Here is an 8,819-nt window from a genome sequence, read left to right as displayed (position 1 = left end):
GTTCCCTAGCTTGTGAATGATCTGCCAATGGGAAGAGTACTTGAATCATCCTATCCAAACCTGGTGTGACCTTGAACACTTTTATCAAATCTCCTTCCTCTGCTTCTCCAGTCTAACCATATAACTGAGAACCTGACTATCTGGTAGCACTATGGCCCAAAGACAAGAGTTCAGCACCCAGCTCTATATTAGAGCAGTATTGTTGAACAAATTGTCTTTCAAATTAACAGCTTCAAACAAAAGCCTTGTACGCTTTTCAGGGAGATCTTAAAAGATCGATGGCATTGAAAAACAATAAGGAATCCTGATGGTTTAACTAATATTCTTCTCTCAGCTAAAGCCATTTTTTTTTTAAACCTTCACTTCACTTTACCTGTGTTGGATAAGTGCTCGAGCAAGCTGTGCTGCCAAATTCTTCATTGGGATAAAGTAGCAAGGCATTATTTCTCTCTGGTCTTTCATGGGGTTTCTGCTAATTACACCAAGTTCCTGATAATATACTCCCCCCCCCCCCCCCCCCGTTGACCACTGCTATTTGAAAAGATCACAAGTTCAGGCCATTCATATCCCTCTGGTTCTGCTGTTTAATTGAAATAAGTAGGATGATGAAAAAGGTGGGCAACACTGAGCAAACCATCAACAAAGAGGAGAGTTGGTGTGTTGGTCTCAGAGGTAGCTACAGCTCACTTTGTGATAACTTGCTTTCGTACAATTGGACCTGTGGGGATAAAGTTGATAACAGTTTACTCTGAAATCAGTGAAGAATACTCAGTAGTTCAAACTATTTGTTAAAAGCCATACTCGGGTTAAGAACACCTGACTTATGGATACCCCTACATATAAATGAGACAAAATACTAAATTTTTACATCTGGTGTATGTATATTTGCTCCTACAAATGGCAGAAATAAATTCCCCCCAACCTCAACATGCCCCCTCTACATTATTAGTAGTTCTTTCCTGTTCAGTTTTGCATGTATTTGATGCCATTTATTACCATACCGAGGTGCTATGGTTATTGTATTAAGTGTTTTTATTTATTTCATGACTCATGGACATCTATAAAAATGAAAGCCATTCTTTACCGAGGAAAAACCTGTATGTTATTGCCAATCATAAACCAAATGAATGTTTTGAACCAAGTGGACAATCATAGGACGTTGAACAGTACAGTACAGGCTGTTCGGCTCATGATGTGCTATTTAACCTACTCTAAGGTTAATATCACACTTCCATCCTGCATAGCCCTCTATATTTCTGTCATCAGGGACCCTTAAATGTCCCTGATGTATCTGTCTACCCCTGGCAGTGCCCTCCATGCACCTACCACTCCACCTAGCTCTGACATCCCCTCCTGTCACCTTGAAATTTTGCCCTCCAATATTAGCCATTTCTGCCCTGTGAGAAAAGGCACTGGCTGTTCACTCTCTCAATGCCTCTTATTGTCTTATACACCTCTATCCAGTCACATCTCGTACTCCATCCATCCAGGAGTAAAGCTCAAGTATGTTCCTGGGTGTCAAGATCTCTGAGGATCTAACCTGCTCCCAACACATTGATGTACGTAGTCATAAAGAAGGCAAGACAGCGGGCTATACTTGAGATACAGAAGCCTGAAGGCACAAACCCAGTGATTCAGGAACAGCTTCTTCCCCACCGCCATCCGATTCCTAAATGGACATTGAAGCTTTGGACACTACCTCACTTTTTTAATATACAGTATTTCTGTTTGTGCACATTTTTAATAATTTATTCCATATATGCAATTGAGTTACTTATTTATTATTATGTTTTATTATATTTTTTTTTCTCTCTCTGTTAGATTAAGTATAGCATTGAACTGCTGCTGCTAAGTTAACAAATATCACGTCACATGCAGGTGATAATAAACCTGAGTCTGATCTTTCCTCATAAGATACACTCTCTCCAGGTAGCATCCTGGTAAATCTCATCTGCACCCTCTCTAATTTCCTATATTGAGACAACCAGAACTGAACAGAATATTCCAAGTGTAGTCTCACTAGTTTTATAGAGCTGCAACATTACCTCATGGCTCTTGAACTCAATCTCTTGACTAATGAGAGCTAACACACCACAAGCCTTCTTAAGCACTCTATCAACTTGTGTGGCAACTTTGAGGGGTCTATGGACATGCACCCTATGATTCCTCAGTTCCTCTATTCAGTTAGGAATCCTGCCATTAACCCTACACTCTGTCTTCAACTTTCCAAAGTGAATCTCTTCACACCTTTCCAGGTTAAACTCCATCTGCCACTTCTCAGCCCAGCTCCTATCAATATATTGTATCCCTTGAACTCCTTCTACACTATCCACAATATCACCAACCTTTCTGTCATCTGCGAACTTCCTCATCCAAGTAATTTATTACAATTACAAAATATGCTCCTTTCTTCCTCTTGACAAGATATTCCATGGTTCCTTAACACCCCCCCCCATCCATTCCCTGCCTCAACAGATCAAACCTATCCAGAACCCCATGCAAGTGCTCCCTAAACAAACTCCACGTTTCCGTTGTGCATTTCCTGGAGTACATATTTCCAATTTATGCTCCCAACTTCCTGCCTAATAGCATCATAATTCTCCCTCAAATACTTTTCCATACCATCTGTGCTATCCCTGTCCAAGGCTATGGTGAAGGTCAGAGAGTTGTGGTCACTGTGTCCAAAATGCTGATCATTATCAAAATGGGACAATTAATCAATTCACCTCAGTCCCGACATCAGCCAATGTCCATATCCTGGGAGCTCTGTCAAGAGTTCAAGAACACTCAAACACTTTATGGTTGAGAACTGAGAACACGCTGAGCATCTGGTTTGAGTGTGCAGTATACTATTTTATTCCTATTTTAGAGAGTGTAGAACTGGCCCTCCTCGATCAACACTTACTCAGTAACCCACTTACTTAACCCCAGCCTAACCACAGGGCAATTTACAATGTCCAATTAACTTACTATTCAGTTTGTCTTTGAAATGTGGGAGGAAATCGGAGCACCATGCACTCCTGAGGAGAACGTACAAACTGCTGACAGAGGAAGCTGAAATTGAACTCTGGACTCTGGAGTTCCCAGCCACAAGTTGCACCAGTAAATACTAAACATAAGAGGAATCTGTGATTTGCACACTGAACTCTTTTTAGAGCTGATACTCACAAAGGTTATTGCAGCGATCATTGTCAATCCAGTACTTCAAGGTGCTTAGCTTCAGTGCCTCGTATGGATTTAGATATTCTGGAGGAATCCTAGGCTTGGTGGCCAGATAGGCAACTGTCCGATCAGAAACAGAGGAACACAATCAGTTATCTCTCAGTGACAAGCACTCATCACAGCAAAGTATCCAAAGTTAGATAACCAAGGCAGACCTGGCTTCATTTCTGTAAACTCGTCCTTCAGGTAGTCACTAATCCTCGACATCGAGACGCTGCTCAAACAGCAATCGTAGCGGAAACGTGATAACTGCTCTTTATAGTAAGGTGCAGAGCCTAAATGTGGCAATCAAAAACAACTGTGAAATGAATGACTGCGAAAATCACAGACCTTTAAACCAATAGTCATAAATGACACACTGAGCAATATTGTTAAAGCAGTTTCACTGAGCAGAATCGCTAACCGTAACCACCAGCCACTGATCCATAAACTGTAACTACCACACTGACTCCACTGTTTGTAATCACTGTACCACTGTTATAATCAGCCGCCCAGCTCCGAGTCTAATCCCAACTCCCCGTCCTATCATCTGACAACAGCACTGTTCATCCCTGAATAATCTCCATACTTACCCATAAAGTCATAGTTCCCTTCCTGTAATTGATCACAACCCCCACACAGTGACAACAATCAACAGGACTTGCTAACTAAACACCAAACTTGGGAACAGCGTCCCAAGTACCTTTCCTCCACAGATCACCATCCCATATCACAGAATGCTACATCACAGTACAGGCCCTTTGGCCCACAATGTTGTGCCAACCCTTTAACCTACTCTAAGATCAATCTAATCTACACAACCATCCATTGTTATGTCTTTAATGTGCCTACCTAACAGTTCCTTAAATGCCTCCAGTGTATCTGCCTCTACCACCCTCGGCAGGCTGTTCCATGCACTCGCCTCTCTATAAAAAAGCCTACCTCTGACATTCCCCTGTATGTTACACCAATCACCTTAAAATTATGTTCCCTCGAATTAGCAATTTCCACCCTGGAAAAAGTCTCCGGCCTTTCACTCGGTCAGAAAAGTGAGGAAGGTGCAGGATAGATGTATCCAAAATCAAAGAAATACTCAAATGGCAAAATAGTACAACCGTGGCTGACAAGGCAAGTCAAAGCTAATGTACACGCAAAAGAGAGGGCATACAACAAAACAAAAATTAGTGAGAAGACAGAAGATTGGAAAGCTTCTAAAACCCAACAGAGAGCAACTAAAAGAATCTTTAGGAGGGAAAGATGAAATATGAAAACAAGCTAGCAAACAATATCAAAGTGGATTGTAAAAGCTTTTTCAAGTATGTAAAAAATAAGAGAGAGATGAGAGTAGATATAGAACTACTAGAAAATGAGGCAGGAGAAATAATAATGGGGGCCAAGGAGATGGCAGATGAACCAAATGAGTATTTTGCATCAGTTTTCACTCTGGAAGACACTATCAGTGTGCCAGATGTTGAAGGGCGTGAGGGAAGAGAACTGGGTGCAGTTACTATTACAAGGGGGAAGGTGTTCAAAAGGCTGAAAGACCTAAAGGTACTGAAGCCACCCAGATCAGATGAACTTTACCCTAGGGTGCTTGTGGTGAAAGAGGTAGTGGTAGAGATTGTGGAGGCATTAGTAATGATTTTCAAAATCATTGGACTATGGCATGGTGCCAGAGGACAGGAAAATTGCAATGTCAAGGAGGAAGCAGCAGAAGGGAAATTATAGACCAGTTAGCCAGACCTCAGTGGTTGGGAAGATGTTAAGGATAAGATGATAGAGTACTTGGTGACACAGGACAAGATAGGACAAAGTCAGCATGGTTTCCTTAAGGGAAAATCCTGCCTGATGAGCCTGTTGGAATTCTTTGAGGAGATTATAGGTAGGATAGATAAAGGGGATGCAGCGGGTGTTGTACATTTGTACTTTCAGAAGGCCTTTGACAAGGTGCCACTCATGAGGCTGTTTACCAAGTTAAGAGCCCATGGTATTATAGGAAAGTTACTGGCATGTTTAGAGTATTGGTTGATTGGTAGGAGGCAGCAAGTGGGAATAGAAGAATCCCTTTCTGGTTGGCTGCCAGTGACTAGTTGGTGTTCCGCATGGGACCACTTCTTTTTATGCTCTATATCAATGATTTAGATGATGGAATAAATGGCTTTTTTGCCAAGTTTGCAGATGAAACGAAGATTGGTAAAGGGGCTGGTAGTGTTGAGGAAACAGGTAGGCTGCAGAAGGATTTAGACAGATTAGGAGAATGTCAAGAGAGTGGTAAATGAAAATACAATATTGGAAAATGTATGGTCATGCACTTTGGTAGAATTAAATGTGCAGAATATTTTCTAAATGTGGAGAAAATCCAGGAATCTGAGATGCAGAGGGACTTGGGAGTCCTTGTGCAGAACACCCCTGAAAGTTAACTTGCAGGTAGAGTTGGTGGTGAGGAAAACAAATGCAATGTTAGCATTCATTTCAAGAGGTCTAGACCACAAGAGCAGAGATGATGTTGAGGTTTTATAAGGCACTGGTGAGGCCTCACCTTGAGTATTGTGAACAGTTCTGGGCTCCTCATCTAAGAAAAGAAGTGCTGCTGGCATTAGAGAGGTTTCAAAGGAGGTTCACAGGGATGATTCTGGAAACAAAGGAACATTGCAAGGAACATTTGATGGCTCTGAGACTATACTCACTGGAATTTAGGAAGAGGGGGATCCCAATGAAACCTTTTGAATGTTGAATGGCCTGGACAGAGTAGATGTGGAAAAGATGTTTCCCATAACGGAGGAGTCTAGGACAGCCCAGCACATCTGTAGTTGTGTATTTCCCATGATTCAAGATATTTACAAGAATAGGTGTGTAAAAAGGGCCTGTAGGATCATTGGAGACCCAAGTCACTCCAACCACAGTCTATTCCAGCTGCAGCCATCCAGGAAACGGTACCGCAGCATAAGAGCCAGAACCAACAGGCTCCGGGACAGCTTCTTCCATCAGGCCATCAGACTGATGAACTCACGCTGATTTGAGTGTATTGTATATTACATTGACTGTTCTATTTATTATAAATTACTATGATTGCACATTTAGATGGAGGCGTAACATAAAGATTTTTACTCCTCTTTATGTGAAAGATGTAAGAAATAAAGTCAATTCAAGAGGGCAGAGCCTCAGGATAGAGCGGCATCCATTTAAAACAAAGATGCGGAGAAATTCCTTTAGCCAGAGGGTGTTGAATATGTGGAATTTATTATCACAGGCAGCTGTGGAGGTCAGGTTGTTGGGTGTATTTAAGGCAGAGCTTGACAGGTTCTTGATTGGACACGGCATCAAAGGTTACAGGAAGAAGGCTGGGGAGTGGGGCTAGGGTGGGGGGGGGGGAATGGATCTGCCATGATTGAATGGCATAGCAGAGTCAAGGGGCCAAATGGCCTAATTTTGCTCCTCTGTCTTCTGGTCTTATGGTCAAATACAGGCCAAAACTGACATGGTTTCCTCAAGGGAAAATCTTGCCTGACAAATCTATTGAAATTCTTTGAGGAAGAGATTTGGTGGATGTTGTGTACTTGGATTTTTGAAGGCCTTTGCTATTGTGCCACATGTAAGACTGCTTTGCAAGAGCCCATGGTATTACAGGAAAGGTACCAGCATGGATAGAGCATTGGCTGATTGGCAGGAGGCAAAAAGGAAGCCTTTTCTGATTGGCTGGCATTTGACTAGTGGTGTTCCACAGTGGTCAGTGTAGGGGCTGCTTCTTTTTATGAAATATGTCAATGATTTGGATGACAGAATTGATGGCTTTGTGGCCAAGTTTGCAGATGATATGAAAATAGGTGGAGGGGCAGGTAGTGTTGAGGAAGCAGGGAGTCTGCAGAAGGGCTTATACAGAGTAAGAGAATGGGCAAAGAAGTGGCAGATGGAATACAGTTTCGGGAGCTGTATGGTCATGCACTTGAGTAAAAGGAATAAAAGTATAGACTATTTTTTAAATGGGTTAAGTACAAAAACTGAGATGCAACTTGGGAGTCCTCATGCAGGGTTCCCTAAATGTTAATTTGCAGGTTGAGTCAGTGGTGAGGAAGGCAAATGCAATGTTAGCACTCATTTTGAAAGGACTAAGATATCGAAGCAAGGATGTAACATTAAGGCTTTATAAGGCACTGGTGAGGCCTCACTTGGAGTATTGTGAGCAGTTTTTTGTGCATTATTTAAGGAAGGATGTTCTGACATTGGAGGAGGTTCATAAGCATGATTCCAGGAAAAAAGCCTTATCGTATGAGAAGTAATTAATGGCTCTGGACCTTTTCTCCCTGGAATTTAGAAGGGGGGTGGGTGGGTTCTCATTGAAACCTATCGAACATTGAAGAGCCTAGATAGAGTGGGTATAGAAGGGATGTTACCTATGGTGGGGTAGTCTAGGACCAGAGGGCACAGTCTCAAAATAGAGGAATGTCCATTTAGAATGGAGATAAGCCAGTGGGTGGTGAATCTGTGGAATTTGTTGCCGCAAGCAGTGACAGAATCCACGGTATTGGCTGCCAAAGTTACATGGAGAAGGTAGAAGAATGGAGTTAAGAGGAAATGGATCAGCCATGATGAAATGGTGGCAGACTCAATGGGCCAAATGGCCTAATTATGCTCCTATGTCCTGTGGTTTTTTGGTCCTATCAAGTCAATTCACATCCTCCATCATTCCAAAGAGAAAATCCCAAGCTTGCTCAATTTATTTTCATCAGACATGTTTTCTAATCTAGGCAACATCCTGCTAAATCTCTGCAGCCTCTCTAAAGCTTCCACATCCTTCCTATAATGACACGACCAGAACTGAACACAATTTTCCAAGTGTGGTCTAACCAGAGTTTTATAGAGCTGTACCAATTTCCAATCCCAATCCCGATTCACATGACTGCTTATCACCAACACCAGATCCATTTGCAATCAAAACCATTTGTTTCTCCTGGTCTATTAAACCACAATACATGTATCCTAGTTGTTTCACAAAAGATAAACACTGCTTCTGTACTCACTTTGAGGCACGCTGATGGTTAATCCAGGTGCCTGTAACAGAAGGAATTTATAATGTAATCAAAAGAACGTCAGGCTACAAATTACTTCATTTCGCCCTTCAAGCATATCACTACTTCAGGGACATTGCCACCCTCCCTACTGCCTACCCTATCTTCTGACCACTTCCATAGGAATACTGTATGTCCACTGAGGCAGTATAGAAGATACATGGACAGTGTATGAGATACGTGGATAATGTAGGAGATACGTGGACAGTATATGAGATACGTGGACAGTGTAGGAGATACATGGACAGTGTAGGAGATACGTGGACAGTGTATGAGATACGTGGACAGTGTAGGAGATACGTGGGCAGTGTAGGAGATACGTGGACAGTGTGGGAGATACGTGGACAGTGTATGAGATACGTGGACAGTGTAGGAGATGAGTGGGCAGTGTATGAGATACATGGGCAGTGTATGAGATACATGGGCAGTGTATGAGATAAGTGGGCAGTGTATGAGATACATGGACAGTGTATGAGATACGTGGACAGTGTAGGAGATACATGTGCAGTGTAGGAGATATATGGATAGTGTATGAGATACGTGGGCAGTGTA

At 42.2% G+C, this 8,819-nt stretch overlaps 1 long non-coding RNA gene across 1 annotated transcript; it reads right to left on the bottom strand.

Moving 5' to 3' along the window:
• Nucleotides 1–575: 575 nt before the first annotated feature.
• LOC132378154 (uncharacterized) lies at nucleotides 576–8,328 on the bottom strand. Its single transcript, XR_009506903.1, has 4 exons — nucleotides 8,220–8,328; nucleotides 3,378–3,497; nucleotides 3,169–3,282; nucleotides 576–718 (listed from the first exon to the last, which is right to left on the bottom strand). It is a non-coding gene; the product is annotated as an uncharacterized LOC132378154 (long non-coding RNA).
• Nucleotides 8,329–8,819: the final 491 nt, after the last annotated feature.

This window comes from Hypanus sabinus, chromosome 19 (genome assembly GCF_030144855.1).
Source record: "Hypanus sabinus isolate sHypSab1 chromosome 19, sHypSab1.hap1, whole genome shotgun sequence".
In the NCBI taxonomy this organism is placed as follows: domain Eukaryota; kingdom Metazoa; phylum Chordata; class Chondrichthyes; order Myliobatiformes; family Dasyatidae; genus Hypanus; species Hypanus sabinus.
This window is presented reverse-complemented; position numbering and strand designations above follow the sequence as displayed.